Source organism: Mesoplodon bidens (genome assembly GCF_964165515.1).
Source record: "Mesoplodon bidens genome assembly, chromosome: 1".
NCBI lineage: Eukaryota > Metazoa > Chordata > Mammalia > Artiodactyla > Ziphiidae > Mesoplodon > Mesoplodon bidens.
Genome location: NC_138176.1, coordinates 8,187,205 through 8,208,846, shown reverse-complemented (window position 1 = coordinate 8,208,846; position 21,642 = coordinate 8,187,205). Strand labels below are relative to the sequence as shown.

Here is a 21,642-nt window from a genome sequence, read left to right as displayed (position 1 = left end):
AGATGTCACAAAGAAAGAAAACTACAGGACAATATCACTGATGAACATAGATGCAAAACTCCTCAACAAAATACTAGCAAACAGAATCCAACAGCACATTAAAAGGATCATACACCATGATCAAGTGGGGTTTATCCCAGGAATACAAGGATTCTTCAATATATGCAAATCAATCAATGTGATAAACCATATTAACAAACTGAAGGAGAAAAACCATATGATCATCTCAATAGATGCAGAAAAAGCTTTTCACAAAATTCAACACCCATTAATGACAAAAACCCTCCAGAAAGTAGACATAGAGGGAATTTACCTCAACGTAATAAAGGCCATATATGACAAACCCACAGCCAACATCCTTCTCAATGGTGAAAAACTGAAACCATTTCATCTAAGATCAGGAAAAAGACAAGGCTGTCCACTCTCACCATTATTATTCAACATAGTTTTGGAAGTTTCAGCCACAGCAATCAGAGAAGAAAAAGAAATAAAAGGAATCCAAGTCAGAAAAGAAGAAGTAAAGCTGTCACTGTATGCAGATACATAGTGAGAATCCTAAAGATGCTACCAGAAAACTACTAGAGCTAATCAATGAATTTGGTAAAGTAGCAGGGTTTAACAAAATTAATTAATTTTTGTTAAATTTTGTGCATTAACAAAATTAATGCTCAGAAATCTCTTGCATTCCTGTACACTAATGATGAAAAATCTGAAAGAGAAATTAAGAAAACACTCTCATTTTACCATTGCAACAAAAAGAATAAAATACCTAGGAATAAGCCTACCTAAGGAGACAAAAGACCTGTATGCAGAAAACTATAAGACACTGATGAAAGAAATTAAAGATGATACAAACAGATGGAGAGATATACCATGTTCTTGGGTTGGAAGAATCAACATTGTGAAAATGACTCTACTACCCAAAGCAATCTACAGATTCAATACAATCCCTATCAAACTACCAATGGCATTTTTCACAGAACTAGAACAAAAAATTTCACAATTTGTGTGGAAACACAAGAGACCCCGAAGAGCCAAAGCAATCTTGAGGAAAAAAAACGGAGCTGGAGGAATCAGGCTCCCGGACTTCAGACTATACTACAAAGCTACATACAGTAATCAAGACAGTATGGTACTGGCACAAAAACAGAAATATAGATCAATGGAACAGGATAGAAAGCCCAGAGATAAACCCACGCACATATGGTCACCTTATTTTTGATAAAGGAGGCAAGAATATACAATGGAGAAAAAGACAGCCTCTTCAATAAGTGGTGCTGGGAAAACTGGACAGCTACATGTAAAAGAATGAAATTAGAACACTCCCGAACACCATACACAAAAATAAACTCAAAATGGATTAAAGACCTAAATGTAAGGCTAGACACTATAAAACTCTTAGAGAAAAACATAGGCAGAATACTCTATGACATAAATCACAGCAAGATCCTTTCTGACCCACTTCCTAGAGAAATGGAAATAAAAACAAAAATAAACAAATGGGACCTAATGAAACAAAATCTTTTGCACAGCAAAGGAAACCATAAACAAGACGAAAAGACAACCTTCAGAATGGGAGAAAATATTTGCAAATGAAGCAACTGACAAAGGATTAATCTCCAAAATTTACAAGCAGCTCATGCAGCTCAATATCAAAAAAACAAACAACCCAATCCAAAAATGGGCAGAAGACCTAAACAGACATTCTCCAAAGAAGATATACAGATTGCCAACAAACACATGAAAGGATGCTCAACATCACATAATCATTAGAGAAATGCAAATCAAAACTACAATGAGGTATCACCTCACACCAGTCAGAATGGCCATCACCAAAAAATCTACAAACAATAAATGCTGGAGAGGGTGTGGAGAAAAGGGAACCCCCTCTTGCACTGTCGGTGGGAATGTAAATTTTTACAGCCACTATGGAGAACAGTATGGAGGCTCCTTAAAAAACTAAAAACAGAGCTACCATATGACCCAGTAATCCCATTACTGGGCATATATCCTGAGAAAACCACAATTCAAAACGAGTTATGTACCACAGTGTTCATTGCAGCTCTATTTACAATCGTCAGGACCTAGAAACAACCTCAGTGTCCACTGACAGACGAATGGATAAAGATGTGGCACATATATACAACAGAATATTAGCCACAAAAAGAAACGAAATTGAGTTATTTGTAGTGAGGTGGATGGACATAGAGACTGTCATACAGAGTGAAGTAAGTCAGAAAGAGAAAAAGAAATACCATATGCTAACACATATATATGGAATCTAAAAAAAAAAAAAATTGTTCTGAAGAACCTAGGGGCAGGACTGGAATAAAGACGTAGACATAGAGAATGGACTTGAGGACACAAGGAGGGGGAAGGCTAAGCTGAGACGAAGTGAGAGAGTGGCATGGACATATATACACTACCAAACGTAAAACAGATAGCTACTGGGAAGCAGCCGCATAGCACAGGGAAATCAGCTCGGTGCTCTGTGACCACCTAGAGGGGTGGGATAGGGAGGGTGGGAGGGAGACGCAGGAGGGAGGAGATATGGGGATATATGTATATGTATAGCTGATTCACTTTGTTATAAAGCAGAAACTAACACACCATTGTAAAGCAATTATACTCCAATAAAGATGTTTTAAAAAAAAAAAGAAGAAATGGGAGAGGTCAGTACAGCTGCCAGATACATAATCAACATACAGAAAGCAACAGTGTTTCTCTGTTCCAGCCAAAACTAGCTGGAAAAATGTAGCCAAAATATATTAGCATTTATCATAGCAATAAAAAATAGAAAGCATCTATGAATTAGCCTATTAGAGAATGCACAAAATCTCTATGGAGAAAATTTTGAGTCTAGTAAAGGCACAAAAGAATATGTGAGGAAATAGGGAACTGTGTCCCATTCACGGATGGCACAACTTCACATCACCAAGGTTGATTCTCCTCAAGCTCATCTGAAAATTAAAGGTAATCCAATCAAAGTCACAGCAACACATTTTCAGGAACTTTACGGGTTGACTCGAAAATTCATATGAAAAATAAAGATTCATGAATGGCTAAAGATCAAAGATGTGGTATTGGCAAGGGAACAGATAAGACAATCAAAGAAACAGAATAGACATTCCAGAATCATAACAAAATCATGTCAATGGCATCAAAACTCAGAGAGGAAAAGACGAGTTATTTCGGAAATGATGCTGGAGATATTAACCTGCCATGTGAGGAAGATGTGGGTTCCTACCACATACAGACTGCACTCCACATGGAGAGCCCTGGGTCCAACATTCCTTCAGCACCTTGACTCACTGGCCACATTTATCACCTAAATATCATGTTGTCTATTTGACAGTCATTAGTATGGGAATCACAGTGCATCTTATAATTTCAACATACATTTGCGATTTTTTATTTTTATTTTTTGGCCACACAGCATGTGGGATCTTAGTTCCCCGACCAGGGATTGAACCCACGCCCCCTGCACTGAAAGCGCGGAGTTTTAACCCCTGGACCACCAAGGAAGTCCCCATTTGTGCTATTTTTTAACGTTTAATGCATATTAAGCTGTTATGCAATCCAAACTTTTCCTGCAAGGAACAGCGGTTGAAAGAAGCAAGTTCTAAATGAAAAGCAGATTCTTGAAATCACACTGAATTAAGGAAGCAAATAATCAGGCTGCTTCAAAGGGAAGATAAGCTAGTGGAGCATTCTGCTGCTCAAAATGCAGAGGTAGACAACCCAAGATGAACAACTGCCGTTGGTGCCAACACATTAGAATCCAGGAAGGAAGAAACAAAGGACATATAAGAAAAGCATTTGCCCTGGATCTTTACTTCCTCTAGAACTAGTGATAGTTTAGATTCTCAGTACAGGTTATGAAGAAAGAAAATAAACACTGAAGCTCTTTAGATGCAACCATCAATGGTATTTGGAAAGTCTTCATATTGTACATAAAGACAAGACTGTAAAACTGAAAAATATTGTATATATAATGTAATATCACGATAATATAATACAATATAATATAATATGGACACACATACATATTCCAAATAGTTTACGGACTGAAATATTAGCTTTAAATTCTAAAGCTAATTTTTTAAAAAAGAGAAAAAGCTTCATGGTCTCAATGTCAGGAACAGTTTCTTAAACAAGATGCCAAAAGAATGAACTATGTGAAAAAACTGACAGATTCAACTTCATCACAATTAAAGATTTCTGTTCAATAAAGAATACCACCGACAAACTGAACATATGAGTGACAGACTGGGGGAACTTTTTCTTCAAAGTCTGAAACTGATAAAAATTATTATGTAAATTATACAAGTAACTCCTACAAATCAGCGAAGTGAGAGAGAGTCAGCCCCTCAGGAAAATGAGCGACGTATAAGCTGGTTAACAGGGGGAAGACAGCGTCTGCTGAGGAAATGAGGAGACCTCTGCCAGAGACTCGCGAACAAGGAGTCATCACCTCCAGCCATCTGATTCTCCAAAAACAGAAGGTCAAGTGACAGCAAGGGCAGCTGTGAGCTTGCAGAAATGGGGCCCCGTCCAGTTGGGAGGCCAGGCTGCTGCAGGACTGTGGACAGCCAGGCAGTGTGTACCCACCCACCATGCAGCAGCCCAGGACAGGTGTGGGGCTCCTGCAGATGCATCCCAGAGACATGTCGCAGGGCCACCAGGAGACATGGAGAAAGGCTTTCAGCACAGCATTATTTTCATCACAAAGAGGGGTAGAGCCCATTGCTCAGGAATGGGAAAGGGGTGTGTGTGTGTGTGAGAGAGAGACAGAGACAGACAGACAGACAGAGTTGGCTCAGGCTGCTATAACAGAACACCAAAGACTGGGCAGCTCATAAAATAACAGGCATTTACCTCTCACAGTCCTGGAGGCTGGGAAGTCCAAGATCAAGGTGCCAGCAGATTCACTGTCGAGTGAAAGCCCAGTTCCTGCTCTTTTCTGGGTGTGACCTCACATGGCAGAAGGCATGATGGAGCTCTCTGGGGCCCCTTTTACAAGGGCACTAATCCCATTCATGAGGGCTCCACCCTCATGACCTAGTCACCTCCCAAAGACCCACCTCCACATACCATCACCTTGGGCGTTAGAATTTTAAGATGTGAGGGTTTTTCTTTGCCAGGGGTCGGGGGGCCCACAAACATTCAGCCTATAGCACAAGTGTACTCACATAATGAAAATTCCATACAGCCATCTAATGTACTGAACCAGACTTACGTATAGCAACAAGGACCGATCTCAAATACTTAATGTCTGGCAAAAAAAAAAAAAAAAAGTAAGAAAGACAATGAGATTTACGGGCCAATAGTATTTATGGAGATTTTAAAACACATGCAGGGCTTCCCTGGTGGCGCAGTGGTTGAGAGTCCGCCTGCCGATGCAGGGGACGTGGGTTCGTGCCCTGGTCCGGGAAGATCCCACGTGCCGTGGAGCGGCTGGGCCTGTGAGCCATGGCGGCTGAGCCTGCGCATCCGGAGCCTGTGTTCCGCAACGAGAGAGGCCACAACAGTGAGAGGCCCGCGTACCGCAAAAAAAAAAAAAAAAAAAAAAGACATGCAAAATGGCACTCTATCTATTTCAAAGAGTCACTTATATTTAAATATGTATAATGTGTTGAAGGTGGATTGGGAGGACGTACATTAAATGCACTAAAGTGGGTAGTATTGGGAGGAGGGAAATAGGAGTGAGGAGGGAAGATGAAAGGGGGAAATAATAAAGGAAATGAAACCAAGCACAGCCTGGCACAGGCCACCGGCAAAGTGAGCCAAGACCTCACCTGGGTTGTGGGACACGTCAGTACTGGACCTGTGTATGAGGACAGTGCTGGGGGCCCTTCTCCACCACAGGAATGGGGTCTGCAGAGGGACAGAAGAAGTCTGGATCTTACTTGAAGTCAGGCACAAGCTGCAGGACCTTCCCAGACACCCCCTTCCATACTTCTCCCCTCCACCAGCCCCAGGCCAGCACCCTCAGCCTTTCCTCAACAATCCCAGCTCAGACCCCAGGGCCCCTGCTTCAGCCAAGAGCACCTGCATTCTCCAACCACCTCTGAGGCCTCTGCCCTCTGGCCCAGCCACGCAACCCTCTACCCCTCAGCCAGAGATGCCAGCCCGAGTGAGGTCACAGAGAGGCCGGGAGGTGAGCTAACTTCCAAGACCACGACGGCGGTCCCTGAGCTGGGGGACAGGGGTTCTGGGCTCTGCCCGTGTCGCCAAAGAGTCCAGCACACACTGAGGGTGGGTCCTGGACACCTCTGGGGCCACAGAGTCCAAGAAAGATGGCCCAGGTAACACCCTGGTGACAGCCAGTCTCAGCTGCTGTCTGAACACTGCTGAGTGTGATTTCTTGGTAATTAGATGTCAGCCTTGATAAATGTAGAGAATAGGAATGACTGTCCTCTATTTCACAGATTCCCAGGGGCGCTTGGACGGGGAGGGATGGACATAGGACCCCCTGCAGCAGTAGCAGCAGCAACAAAACACCAGAACCTTGTGGAAGGGGACACTGTCGGGGGGGGCATTGGTTTACCATCCCTGCGATTATTAACTTTTTGAGGATGACAGTCTGAACAGTGAGGGTCTTCGGACAGGGGTGGAGAACCTCCCAGGGCACACCTGCTGAGGAAGCGCCCATGAATCCATGGCAGAAAGATGGGAATGATGGATGGAAGGGAGGAAGGAGGAGCGATCACACAGGAGTACAAACAAACCCGGTCTCGAAGGCACACCCCCTGAGCAAGGCCCTCTGACAACACGGTATGTTTCATGCACGTGTCTGATTATGAAATAAACCCATTTCATCAAAATAGGGAGTGAGCTGAGCACAAGCCCTAGCCTGACGGGGTAGGATGAGTGAGGTTGCTGACTAGGACCTCAGCTCAGAGGAGACAGGAGCAAGGGGAGTCACATTAGAAAGACCATCACCAGGAAAAAGTGAGAGAGTGGGAGGGAGGGCTGGGTGCCCGGAGCTGGTCGCTTGGCGTGGAGAGGCCAGCTCGTGGGTGTCCGGTGGCCTCCCCATCGCGCCCCTTTGCTGGCCCCTCCCCATCTCCCTGACCACTTAACGATCCAAGTGTCAGGGGACTTAGTCCTTGGTCCTCTTCTCTTCTCCCTCCACACTCAATCTTGTCAATTTCATCCAGTTTCAAGACTTTAATGACATCTGTATATTGAAAATTCCCAGCCTGGATCTCTTTCCTGAACTCATGTATCCAGCTGCCTACTCAACACATTGCTGCTTGGATGTCTAAGAGATATCTATGGCAGTTAGAGACTGATGCATAACAAGCAGCCCAAAAGAACATTGTCTTGTTTCCCATGATTCTTTTGGTCAGGAACCTGGGCAGGGCTCCTCTGGGTGGTTCTTCCGTCCCACGTGATGTCAGCTGGAGTCACTTCCACGGCCACATTATTCTGGAAACTCATTTGGGGCTGGGACGTGGAAGAAGGTCCTTGTCACAGGTCTGAAGGTTGGTGCTGCTTGTCAGCCAGCTGTCCATGGGCTTCTCCTCCAGGAGTCCCTCCCAGCCTCCTTACAGCACAGCAACTGGGTTCCCGGAGAGCAAAAGCGGAAGCTGCTGGGCCTCTTCAATGTGAGGCCAGGAATGGACACAGCATCATTTCCCCACACTCTACTGATCAAAGCAAGTTACAAAACCAGCCCTAATTCCAGGACGGGGAGCGGGGAGAGAAGTAATGGCCAAGTGGCATGGGGGCCAGATGGGAAAGTCTCTTTGGAGACTTTCTACCAGGACGAGCCAGACCCCCTGGATGACATCTCCTCCTTCACAAAACCTGATGGCTTCATCCCAGGAATACATCCAGAATCACCGCTTCCTCCAGCACCACTGCTCCCAGCCTCACCTGAGTCGCCAGTATCTTCATCCTATTTCCTCACCAGCCTCCTGAGGGGTCTCCCTGTTTCTACCCTTGGACTGTCTTCCCAACAGCAGCCAAGTTGGTCTTTCTGTACTTTAGGTCGGATAATGTGACTCTCCTGTCCAAACCTTCCTGTGCCTCCCTATTTCTCTCAGAGGGGAGCCAAAGCTCTCACAATGGGCCCCAGGGCCCTACACTCTCCGCAGGCCCCATACACACTCTGGCATCACTGCTCAGACTCGGTCTCTGACTACTGTGCCCCTCCCTCACTCCCCTCCAGCCAGCACGGCCTCTCGTCTGGAGAGCACCCTGCAGTCCACAAAGCATCCTCTTAGCCAGGAGCAGCTACATAATTTGCAGGGCTCAGTGCAAAATAAAAATACAGGCCCTTGTTCCAAATGACTAAGAATTTTACGACAGCAACCGGAGAGCATTAAGCCAAGGGCAAGGAAAAGGGGTAAAAGGTATTAAACAGTGTAAATCAGAGCCCTTGGCCCTGGGAGCCCGAAAGTCCTGCCAGGACTCAGGGCAGAGCCCAGTAAGACCGGAGAGGGGCGGCGGCACAGAGGCCCTCATTAGGGGCTTTTACACAAAACCTGTGAGTCAGGCCACCGCAAGCCCCAGCCCCACGTCAGGACAGACTTAATGGCCTGGGCTGGAGTCGCCACCAACATAAAGTATCTTGTTCCCAGCAACTTTTACAAGGTGTTTACGGCCCCAGGACAACATCAGGCTAATGCTCGGCTTATGGGGCAGCTGCCCAGACAATGAGGGCAAAGAGGCGGGTCAGCACAGGGCCCGGGGATGACGGGCAACAGGGCCAGGGGAACTGAGGCCCATTCACCCCCTCTGCAGGACTGGGGCCCCCACTCTGTTATCTTGCAGCCTCCCTCCCACTGCTCAGCCCTGCGAGGGACCTTCACCTCCACACACTGTGGGTGAGGCACACAACATCATAACCAGATCCCTGGGGTCTGGGAAGCCCACCATCACCAGTGTCTAAATGTAGCCCCAGTAAACACAAAAACCACTGGGGGCAGGGCCTCTGAGTCACTGCCCCCCAACAGCATCAAGGTCCCTGGGAATATCTTGGGTTCCCACAGCCCACCCCATTGCTTCAATCAGCCCACATGCTTTACAGCAATCAATCTGATATTCCATTTTTGCTAATCAAAGATGGCCATAACCAGCCTGGATGGGAGGGGACTTTGGGAGAGAATGGATACACGGATATGTATGGCTGAGTCGCTTTGCTGTGCACCTGAAACTATCACATTGTTAATCAGCTCTACTTCAATATAAAATAAAAAGTTAAAAATAAATAAATAAAAGACGGCCATAACAAGGGTCCAGTGTGCAGGAGCTAAGCCCTCACACTGATGTGATTCCAGCCAAAAGCAGAGGGAATCTGTACCTGGGTTCCTCTGTCTCAAGTAACTGCGGGATTTCCATGCTTTCCTTGTATGTAGCTACCATTCACTGAGAACTTACCATGTGCAAGACTCGAGGGAAGGGCTTCACATGAATGGTCTCATTCAGGCCTCACAACATCTTGGGAAGTAAGCTTGTCATCCTCCATCCCATGTCACGGGTAAGGAATCAGGTTCAGAATAGCCTGAAAACATATACTGGTAAGTGACCGGCCTAGAATTCCAACCCGGATCTGCAGAGGGTAACACTGGAATCCTTCCATCTCCCTGTCCAGGTTCACCCCTCCTGAGAGGCACCCATGGTTCCAACACTGGGAAGGAGCAGCCAACTCCACCTGGCACAGCCAAAGAGAGCTTCCTGGAGGAGGTGGTATCCAGGGCTTAGAATGATGCGTAGGGTTCGGCTAACAGAGAGGAACAAAGAGAAGAGGGAGCATGTGTAGGGCCCCGAGCACAGCAGGCAGGAACCAGAGGCATCCTGGCACCTCAGTGCACGTCCTTGGAGGGTCTAAGCTTTGGGGTTCTGCCCTGGTGTTATTAGTAACAGCTACCACATAGCAAACACTTATTATGTGCTTTATAGAAAAATGACTACTTTCCCCAGAAGACTGAGACCCAGGGACATTAAGAAACTCACGGACTGTGTGATCTCAGGTGAATCATGGAGCCAGGTCCACAGCGCAGGTTCCATTTGCAGACAGGATCCACACACTCAGTCTCCACGCAGAGAGCCTGTTTTGACAGGGGCTCATGGGAGCTGACAGGAACGGTGTTGGCATTGCAATGTGGAGACCCTGGTTCCACTCTCAGCTCTGGCACTCACTTCTCAATCCTGGGCAATGACTTCACCTCTGGGCATCTCCATGAAAGGGGGCCCACAACCCCCTCTCCCTCTGCCTCCCAGGGCAGTGGAAGGGTTGGAGCAGCCAGGCCATGGAAATGACTTTCTGGCTATGATAGGCCAAATTACAGCCCCAAGGTTCTTCAATCCTGTTCCCCAGAATGGTGCATTTGTCCCTTTCCATGGTAAAAGGGACTTTACAGATGCAATTAATTAATAGTCTAGAGATAGGAGATTATCCTGGATTATCCGATGGGCTAAATGAAATCACAAAGGTCCGTATCAGAGGGAGGCAGGAGGGTCGGAGTCAGAGAAGGAATGACAGGAGCAGAGGTCAGAGTGACAGGCTTTGAAAAGAGGGGAAAAAGAGCCACCATCCAAGGGATGCAGGCAGCCTCAAGAAGCTGGAAAGGGCAAGGTAATGGATGCCCCCCTACAACCTCCAGTAAGGAATCAGCCTGCCGGCACCTAGTTTTTAACACACGGAGGTCCCCTTCAGTCTTCTGAACTACAAAATTGTAACTTAATAAATTTGTGTTGTGTTAAGCCACCGAGTTTGTGGTAATTTGTTACAGCAGCAAGAAGAAACTGATACACCGGATCTCATACCCCACTCACTCGGGAGTGATTCCAGCTTGGACTCCACACCCAGAAAATTTTACACAAGTGTCTCCTTTGGTCAGAAAAAAATGATTCCAACTGCTGTTCCTTAAGTTAGAAAACAGGCTTCAGATAATTCCATTCTACTTCCCGTGGAGAGTTAAAATAAAAAAATTTTTAAAGGAGCTGAAAGATATGTAATTACACTAAACAGCACCAGTGTCTTCCCACTGCCCCCAAATGAAATACATTTTCTTCTCCAAGGGTGATTCTAAGGTGTTTTCTGACAAAACCAGACCTGTTTGGACGGTGTCCGCTGCCTGTCACCAAGTAAGCTCCTCTGCCCGTGGATACCACGGCCCTACAGAGCCAGGCTGAAATAACAGTGCTGAGAAAAGGCACATTTCTGACCAAGAAGAGGTCCTGGCAGAGTTGGAGGGGTGGAGGCTTTAGGCAGGGAGATTTCCAAGAGCTATGAATATAACAAGTCAACTTTGTGGGCAGGGGGATATGGCCATAATTTATTAATAAGCCTAAGGAAAATGCATGGGAGTGGTGGGAAGGCAGAGCCACAGAGACGCTGTCCCAACTCCCACACAATACAAAACAGAGTCGGTGGATGGTCCTGGACCAGGGTGGGCATCGGTTCTTCACTGTGGAGTCTGCCCTCCTCCACCCTGGCCCAAGCAGAGATGGATTGCGTCAGCAGAGCCCAGACAGTTCTGACTGCATCCTGCTGCCCACCAACCCTGCCATGGAAGAGAGACCAAAACAGGAGGACCAGAGACAGACCAGAGGACCAGAGCTTCTAGTCTCTGCCGGGAGCCAAGGAGAGTGGCTGCCCATCTCTGGGCCTCAGATTTCCCAGCCAGAGCCAGAGCTGGCTGGACTAGAGGACCCAGTCTGAGGGTCCCGGCCTCCTCATCCAGGTCCTCAAGCTCAAGTCTGGCTCCATCTTCAGCTTCACTCTCCCACTGCCTTCCCAGATGTGGCCCAGCTCCAGCCAGAGCATCTGCCAAATTTTAAAAAAAAAGAAGCTCCTTTCCCACTGCTCCCCCATCTCCCAGAGGTCTCCTTGAACTTGACCTCATTTCTTGATATTAGGGCCAATGGATCATTTATTCTTAACTCTCTCCTTCCCTGAGCTTAGCTCCCCTTTCTCTTTTCTTTTCAGATCTCTACCCTCCATCTTGGTTTCGGATCTCTACCCTCCATCTTGGTTTAGGACCCCAAAGACAGCCCAGAGAGAAGGCCTTGGATGCAGGTGGTTTATTTTGGAGGTGGTCCCAGGAAGCACAGGGAAGATATGGGGAAAGCCAGAGTGCTATGGGTTGAATTATGTCCCCCAAAACAATATGTTCAAGTCCTAAGCCCTGGTATCTATAAATGTGACCTTATTTGGAAATGGGGTATTTGTAATGAAGGGAAAAGGTCTTTAGATGTAATTTAGTTGTAAGTTAAGAGGAGGACACACTGCAGTAAGATGCGCCCTTAATGCCGTATGACTGGAGTCCTTAGAAGGAGACGAGATGCAGAGACAGACACACACAGAAAGAAGAACACCATGTGAAGGCACAGACACACAGAGGGAAGACAGCCACGTGAAGACAGAGGCAGAGAGTACAATGATGCAACTGCAAGCCAAGGAACACCAAGCGTTACCAGCAGCCGCTAGAAACCAGAAGAGAAAGCTTGCCTGACACCTTGAATTTGGACTTCGGCCCACCAGAACTGTAAGAAAATAAGTTTCTGTTGTCCTAAGCCACCCAGTTTGTGATAGCTTGTTACAGTACCCATAGGAGACCAAATATATACATAGCATATATATGTAACACATACATATTTATATAACTCTTTTTGGCCACTCAGCACCTCTGTACACCCCTTCCTGGCTTCATGTAGTTGGAGGGAGGCAGGGACCCCGTCCCATTACAGAGGCTGAAATGCCAGAGACCTGCCTTCCCAGCCTCCCTTGCAGCCAGGGGAACAGGCGTTTGATAAGGGTTCTGCCAGTTAGGTACACATGGGAGCCAGTGACAGAAAGAGTCTGAGGCTGTGTGGACGCCATGCTGGGGAGGTTGGGGGCAGCAGAGATACCCACACGTTCTAGAGGCTTCCAGGGTTCTGTTCAAGCAGTGATGGCCAGCTCATTCGCTCTGGGACCACCAGCATGCGTGGAGGTGTCAGTTCCCACTGGAGGTCTCACGTGTCTCCCTGGGGCAGCTCTGCCCAGTGATTTTGAACATTTTTTCTGGCTGCACAGCCTCCAAACCTAGTCGTCTGACCCGTACAGAGCTGCTGTGCGCCGCTCAATACCCTTCAATACATTTGTTTTGCCTTAATGAGCAGAATTAGCTTCAGCTGCTTGCAGCTGAGCTCCATGGTTGATGCAATTTCATGCACACAGTTCTTTTGACTTTTGCTTGCAGCCCCTCTGGCTCTAGGATTCTGGTGGGAGGCTTTGGGAGTGGGCAGGGACTGATCCCTGCAGGCTAAGTGCTGTCATAAGCATTCTATATGCTTTCTTGTTTATGACAACTCTGTTTCATGGACAAGTTTATTGCTCGGTTTTAGAAATGAGGTAACTGATGCTCAGAGAAGGTTTGCAACTTGCCAAAGGCAGCACAGCTCGAAAGGATGGAGGCAGGATGTGCTCGGGGTTTGTCTTACTCTAAATCCTCGGCTGTTCTGCCATGAAACCCCCTTGGGAGCGAGGGGTAACTTCTGGCTGGGAGTCCTACCTAAAAAGAATTTCCCCTGCTGGTGCCTGGATACTTCCTGTGTATCGAGTGAGATGTCACACCAGAAGCACATTCTAAATTATTTTGGGCCCTGCATCATGCGGGTTACATTTTAAGATCATCGGGTTGGCTGCATTGAGGACACTTTCTAAGCAAAGAAGAGTTGAACATACCTATGAGGAAAGGTCCTGTGTGGGAAAAGAAGTCCCATGAATGGAGCATCTCCTAGTCTGGGGACTTGGAGAAGCAAATCACCCCCTTGCTCAACAAAGCAGCAGCCTGAGCACTGACAGACACTCGGACGGCACTGCTGGGTCCCTTCCTGGGGCAAGGTCAGGGTGACAAAGGGAAGACTGGTGCAAATAGGCTGAGTTCACCGAGCTCCTGTCAGGACTGAGATGGGGTTTCAGCAACTATGTCAGAAGGGGGTGGGGTTGGGGGGTGGGTGCAGAAAGCTCAGGCCAAGGCAGTGGCTCCAAGGACTCAGCACGGTTCTGGAACTTTCGTTTGGGAGCTGGACTTGCTACTCCTGTTCGTGGAGTGTCCAGCGTGAAACTCTTCAGTGAAAGGCCTGTGGGAACGTGGAGGCCTGTGCCCCGTGCTACAGCTGGTCTGGCAGAAGAGGGACCCTGAAGGGAGAAGGCCGGCATCCTGAGATGCTGAAGGCACTGGTGAAGAAGGGGGGCCTGGGTGGGTAGAGGTAGGGGGTACACTGGGGCCTGAAGAGTTGGGTGCTGTGGGGCTCAGCAGCCTGAAGACCTGTGTATTCCCCTAGGGGGCTGCCCATTTCCTGGGCCAGTGGAAGGCGGGCAGTCCTGAGATCGGAGAGCTCTGGGTAGAACGGAGGCAGCTGGCCTCTGCTCACGCTCTGTCACCCACTAGCGGTGAGACCAGGAACAAGTCAGCACCCATTGGCTGGCTCCCCCGCTCCTCTAACCTGGAACACGGAGAAGACTGACCCCAAGCAACACCCTGAGTTTTTTTTTTTTTTTTTTTTTTTTTTCTTGCGGTACGTGGGCCTCTCACTGTTGTGGCCTCTCCCATTGTGGAGCACAGGCTCCGGACGCGCAGGCTCAGCGGCCATGGCTCACAGGCCCAGCCGCTCCACGGCATGTGGGATCCTCCCGGACCGGGGCACGAACCCGTGTCCCCTGCATCGGCAGGCGGACTCTCAACCACTGCGCCACCAGGGAAGCCCAACCCTGAGTTTCTTAATTTGGAGCAAACATCCTATTATCTCCTGTGTTCACACTGTTATTAGTTCCTCGTCCTCCCTAGGGCTCACCTTCCTGAAACAGTCCAGTTTCTTCCTCCCGAAAGAGAAATTGAGAGGCCACTTCCTATAACAAAATGGATCGCATGTGATCCGAGCTCATGTGACCTAACGGGTAGAAAATGGAAAGTGAGACCCCAGGCTTTCTCCCCCTACCGGTTATCCCATGTGATGTTACAGACTTGTGAACCTGGGTATAAAGGTTTGTTTGTTTGTTTGTTTGTTTGTGGTACGCGGGCCTCTCACTGCTGTGGCCTCTCCCGTTGCGGAGCACAGGCTCCGGACGCGCAGGCTCAGCGGCCATGGCTCACAGGCCCAGCCGCTCCGCGGCATGTGGGATCTTCCGGGACTGGGGCACGAACCCGTGTCCCCTGCATCAGCAGGCGGACTCTCAACCACTGCGCCACCAGGGAAGCCCTGTTTGTTTGTTTTTATTCCCCGTGCTCCAGCCCCCACCCACTCTTGAGGGTTTGGAGGTGGGTGTCTTTCCCAGCCCCCCAAACCCCTGCAGGCGTTCTTCACGTGAGTTCTCTGTCAAGCACAAAGCCCCTAGAGACCGACCCTGGGAGCCTGTGGCGCTGCCCCCCTCTCTGGGAAGACTGTGGCTCCACCCCCCACGGCTGTGACTCCACCCCCTATGGCTGTGGCTCCACCCCCCATGGCTGTGGCTCCGCCCCCTCTCTGGGAAGACTGTGTCTCTGTCCCTCTCTCTGGCGTGGCTCTGGCTCTTCTGGGACAGCGAAGGGGCTCCCTGCCAGGCTGTGTGCTTATCTCAGAGGGCCTGACAGATGGCACCAAGTAGCACCCCAAAGCTGTGCCCTCTTTTGAGGTGAAGACCACACGTGGGGGGGGCCCTCTAGTCTTTGGGACCTCCCCTCCCGACTGCCTTTCCTTTCTGAGCTCTTTTCTCCCCGTCCTCCCTCCTCAGCACCGCCCTCCTCCCTTTTCCTGAGTCTGATGAGTGTTCATGACGATTGGCCCAAGGCCCAGCTCTGGCTCTGGGAGCGGACAGTTCTGAGGAAATGGAGAAGGGGCTGGGTACGAAGGTAGCGCGGGGGAGCACCCTACCTCTCCGGCTTCCTTCCTGAAGAGGCTGGAGACTCCCAGCCAGAGAAGGAGAACATCCTCGCCGGCAGACCGTGGGCCTCTCGTGGCCAGTGCTGAGCGGGCATCGGGCAGGTGTGAGGTTGACCTGGTGGTTTCCCAGGCCTCTGCTTCTACATCTTTAAAGTGAACACAAGAATCATATGATAAATACAAATATATGATGTATGATCATAAAGTTACATGATTATCATATAAGTACATATCATATATGTGTATATTATACATATATGGTAGGGATTTGTCGTTGCGGGAGCTGATGCAACCGTCTCTGGGAGGCTGTCCCTCCTACATCTGGTGCCACAGCCTGAAGTCGGCCATCAAGAAGGGAAGGTGGGGCTTCCCTGGTGGCGCAGTGGTTGAGAATCCGCCTGCCAATGCAGGGGACACGGGTTCGAGCCCTGGTCTGGGAAGATCCCACATGCCGTGGAGCAACTAGGCCCGTGAGCCACAACTACTGAGCCTGCGCGTCTGGAGCCTGTGCTCCGCAACAAGAGAGGCCGCGATGGTGAGAGGCCCGCGCACCGCGATGAAGAGTGGACCCCGCTTGCCACAACTAGAGAAAGCCCTCGCACAGAAACGAAGACCCAACACAGCCATAAATAAATAAATAAATAAATATTTTTTTTAAAAAAAAAAAAAGAAGGGAAGGTGGATGTGAGGTGGGGAAGGTCGAGGAAAACAGAATGAGCGGAGCCCACAGGATGGACTAGAACAAGCTTGGATGATGGGGGTGTCCTGCACTCTGGTGCCATTCATCACAGACCTAAACACACCCCGGGCCCAGAAGCTGCGGAGGCTGAAGGAGGAGCGCTGGCAGCCCCTGCCAGCCAGGTGAGCCTAGAGGTGAGCAACGAAGTTTGTGAACTGCCAGGGTGCCTTGTGCTCCAGTCTCCCAGATGGAAAGGAATACAGCTGCTACTTCATTCCCGCCTTCAAAATCTCATGCAAAGCATCGCTTGCGGCCCACGTGAAGCTGGAACTCTGTAGGGAAGGCAATTCTAGCCAACACATCCACCCCACACAGATGTCCACTACCCTTGGAAACCTCAGGTCACCTGGGACACTGTGGCACTGCCCTAATGGACAAGAGTGACCAGAAGTGGGCCACAGGGACACTCTGCCCCAGGTGGAGGCTAGCTCTCCAGGCTAGATACCCCCTTTCCTCGAGATACGTTTTCTTTAGAGACATAATGAACCTACCCCAAGCCTAGAACCATATTAGGGCTACATTGAGACCCCCAACAGTTCTCCCCAACTTGTAATCTGGGATTGGGAACTTGGTGTCCAGCCTCCTCCCAGAGGTCCCTGTCTCCCTATATGCCTCCTCTCCGGGAGGCTCAAGATTCATGCCCCAATGAACATTTTGGTACATGACTCTTTTTGAATTATGGTTTTCTCAGGGTATATGCCCAGTAGTGGGATTGCTGGGTCATATGGTAGTTCTATTTTTAGTTTTATAAGGAACCTCCATACTGTTCTCCATAGTGGCTGTATCAATCTACATTCCCACCAACAGTGCAAGAGTATTCCCTTTTCTCCACACCCTCTACAGCATTTATTGTTTCTAGATTTTTTGATGATGGCCATTCTGACCGGTGTGAGATGATATCTCATTGTAGTTTTGATTTGCATTTCTCTAATGTTCATTGCAGCTCTATTTACAATAGCCAGGACATGGAAGCAACTTAAGTGTCCATTATCGGATGAATGGATAAAGAAGACGTGGCACATATATACAATGGAATATTACTCAGCCATAAAAAGAAATGAAATTGAGGTATGTGTAGTGAGGTGGATGGACCTAGAGTCTGTCATACAGAGTGAAGTAAGTCAGAAAGAGAAAAACAAATACCCTATGCTAACACATATATATGGAATCTAAGAGAAAAAAAAGGTCATGAAGAACCTAGGGGTAAGACAGGAATAAAGACACAGACCTACTTGAGAATGGACTTGAGGATATGGAGAGGGGGAAGGGTAAGCTGTGACAAAGTGAGAGAGTGGCATGGACATATATACACTACCAAACGTAAGGTAGATACCTAGTGGGAAGCAGCCGCATAGCACAGGGAGATCAGCTCGGTGCTTTGTGACCACCTAGAGGGGTGGGATGGGGAGGGTGGGAGGGAGGGAGACACAAGAGGGAAGAGATATGGGAACATATGTATATGTATAATGGATTCACTTTGTTATAAAGCAGAAACTAACACACCATTGTAAAGCAATTATACTCCAATAAAGATGTTTAAAAAAAAAAAAAAGATTCATGTCCCAGCTGGGTGTCAGCCTGCTCTACATCTGCATAAGTAAGGGAGACCATGGATGGGACTCTTCAGGTAAACACAGAAAATGAACTTCTGCCTTCCCAGATGCTGTGTTACCTACAGTGCTGCAATTTTGGAAAGAAGAGTTATGTGAGTGTATAGACAGAAAGCCTATAAGGAAAGGGGCTAACACATCATCAGGAGTTCTCTCTGAGACGTGGGAGTATGGATGATTCTTCCGCCCTCCTGGGGTGTTTTTTCCTTTTTCCTATATTGTTTTTCAATGAGCATATATGACCTTTATAATAAAAAAGAACAAATATAACGTAGTCAGGTTTTCCCTCCCTCCACTCAGAGGAGATCCACTTACTTAACAGGTGAAACCACCAGGGAGAGCTCGGGGCAGAGCTGAGCCGCACGCATGCATGCCGCCTGCCTGGCATCGCAGAAACATTCCATGGCCAAGCAAGGCCACTTAGCCTTTCAGACACCGAGGGCATAACTGAAGCATGAAACTAACCAGGTTTAGTCATCCATGTCTGGTCTCCTCGACAGTTTGCCAACTGTCAGCAGAAATCACAGAGTAGGTAGCTGGCGGCGGACCCGTATCCTAACGCAGGCGAGATGTGCCAAGGGGCAAGGAGAGAGGGACTTGCCCCCTTTAAATATCAAACATCCCAGGTGCTGTGTGTGTAATCAGCTCCCTGGCCACTCCAAGGGTGGTAGGAGTCCTAGCCCAACACAAAGACTGTCTCAAAGGAAAGAAAGCTGATAAGAAAACCTTGCAGAAAGTGACGGGCTCTCCCAAGGAGCCAGATACTCAGTCAAAAGCATCACTGGTTCGATGCAGCTTCTCTCCCGGTCCCTTCAATTCCAAATCACCACCTGGGAGAGGAGTGCTGGACCACCTCACTTCACGGATACGGAGCCACATGTGAACGTGCACCCCACGGTCGGGGACCAAACTTGGTTTCCTATAGCTCAGAGCACGTGCTCAACTCTAAGGGCCAGAGAAGCAGCAGGTACCCAGGAAGGCTGATGATTTAGTATCTTCTGATCGGTATTCTTGATCTATGTGTTCACATCTATTTGTTGAGTGCAGGGAAAGAACCAACACTTCGTACACTGTGTGCAAAATACAGACGTCATTGCATGTGACTTTCCAACCCAGACACTGCCTTGGAGGCAGCTGAAAGGCTGCTCACTTCTAACTCCCAAACCCAAGTTTACATTTTGCCAGTTAGGTTTATTTTCTGGGGCACCGTTGTGCCCTCTAGATGCGTGGCCTGGGCAGTTGTCAGCTGGTGTGCCCTTTAATCAGCTCTGCCTGCTCTGTGGCCAAGAGGAAGCACCCACATCCCACCAGCAAGCCTATGGGCCTGACCCCCTTTCCTTCACCAAGCACAGTCCTGCCCAGGCTACAGGGCCCCATTTAAATGCCACCTTCTCCATGCACCTGCCCCGGTGCCCCAGCTGCTCCAGTCTCCTCTCCTGACATCACAGCTCCTCTATGTTCCTTCCCTCCATGTTCCTTCCCTCTATGTTCCTTCCACTATGTTCCCTCCCTCTATGCTCCTCTATGCCCCAGCTGCTCCAGTCTCCTCTGATGCCCCAGCTCCTCTTCCATCCTGACTTGCATGAGATTTTTTTTTTTTTTTTTTTTTGGCCACGCCATGCAGCATGCGGGATCCTAGTTCCCCGACCAGGGATTGAACCTGCGCCCCCCTGCATTGGAAGCACGGAGTCCCAACCACTGGACCACCAGGGAAGTCCCCTGACTTGCGTGAATTTTATTGTTTTGGGCTCTCCCTCCCCATGACCGTGAGATGCCATCTGTCTTCTCTTAGTCCTTGCCCGCTAGCCCCTGGCACTGTTCCTGGCACTGTAAGCACCCTACAAACTCTGGTTGAAAGTGAAATTGTTGATCAATTTCTTAAATTAGTCCAACTCAAGCTTTTCTTGGCAGTTGTCCATAAATTGATTCAAGGTGCCCGGCTGGGGCGGCGGCAGGTGTGCAGAGGAAATCAAGGGATCCAGCCTCTCCCCTTCCTCTAAAAACCTTCCAGGGCTTCCCTGGTGGCGCAGTGGTTGAGAGTCCGCCTGCCGATGCAGGGGACGCAGGTTCGTGCCCCAGTCCGGGAAGATCCCACATGCCGCGGAGAGGCTGGGCCCGTGAGCCATGGCCGCTGAGCCTGCGCGTCCGGAGCCTGTGCTCCGCAACGGGAGAGACCACAACAGTGAGAGGCCCGCGCACCGCAAAAACTAAACTAAAATAAAATAAATAATAAAAACCTTCCAGACTCTGATTCTTCTGTTTTTCCTTCACACGTGTACATGCTCGGGGGAGCAGATTTCCAAGCCTGAATAAACATGCATTTTCTTGTGAACATCCACGTTGTAAGCACAATAAATCACTATAAACAAGAGACGCCTCTCGCGGTGGAGGGTGGGAACTGCTTTCTCAAGCACTATCGGAAAGTCAGCGACACCCATAACGCCACCCGTCGGAGCCCACAGGGAAATCAAAGCTCTTTCTACTGAGGATCCTGTTTAATTGATGCACTGCATTCATTAGGGATTACGGCTGTGATGAATGCAGATTGGAGAGACCTAAAAATACTGTGGGTCACACAGCCAGCGGTGTCAGAGCAGGACAGGCACCCAAGGGTGAAGATCAGCCCCACCTGAGATCAGAACTGCAGGCGGCAACACATGCCCCACCCTCCCAGCAACCCCCAAGCCTGTCCCTCTCTCTGTGTCCTTCAAAGAACCAGAAGCCTAATCCGCTGTCTACCCCTTCTGGGCACCTCTAAGCAGAACAGATAAACGGTGCAAAGCTAAGGGGAGTGTCCTGGCCTCTGGGGGTGCTTTCTGTGGTACCCAGCTCAGCATCCCCTGCCGCACTCACAGTAGGTACTCAATAAAGTCTCCCAAATTATGGATTCTAAACTCCCAGTGCTGGCAGTGGGTCAGCAACAGAACACATAATCAACCGCATGGTCTGATTCAGTCCCAGGAAAAGAAATGTGTCAGCAGCTGTCGGGCATGAAATCATTCATTATTCAGTGGGTGGACGATGCTTCTCTGCATCTCATCACGGACCAAAACTTCTAGGTCTGATCATCGAAACTTTGTTCCAAGGGATCTCAACCCAGCTGCGGCATCAGAAGCACCTGGAAGTCGGTTACAAAGACACATGCGGTGGACCCACCCAGACTGGGTACGGGTGCTGTAAAGGCTCCTCCCATGTGTCTCGAGAAGCCTCCAAAGACAGAGGACCACTGGGTTCACAGAAGAGCTGTGGGGTGGGGGTGAGGGGACGCTCCCCCAGCTGCCACTGGAATCTTCTGGAGTTGATGCTGGGCGCATCATAGAATCTCTTTTCAGAATCTCAGTTTCCTCATCTGTAAAACAGATGTAATAAAACCCTGTGCCCCTCTAACCACATAGGCCCACCAAGGTACAGGGACCCACTCTGCTGACCTTA

At 48.9% G+C, this 21,642-nt stretch overlaps 1 long non-coding RNA gene across 1 annotated transcript in view; it reads right to left on the bottom strand.

Moving 5' to 3' along the window:
* The window catches only part of LOC308619703, an 86,622-nt gene that overhangs the window by 58,180 nt on the left and 6,800 nt on the right, over positions 1–21,642 (bottom strand). The window contains exons 2-3 of the long non-coding RNA XR_014016218.1: positions 15,853–16,007; positions 9,391–9,514 (exon numbers count right to left, since the gene is read on the bottom strand). This is a non-coding gene — a long non-coding RNA (uncharacterized lncRNA). The remainder of the gene's footprint in view (positions 1–9,390; positions 9,515–15,852; positions 16,008–21,642) is intronic.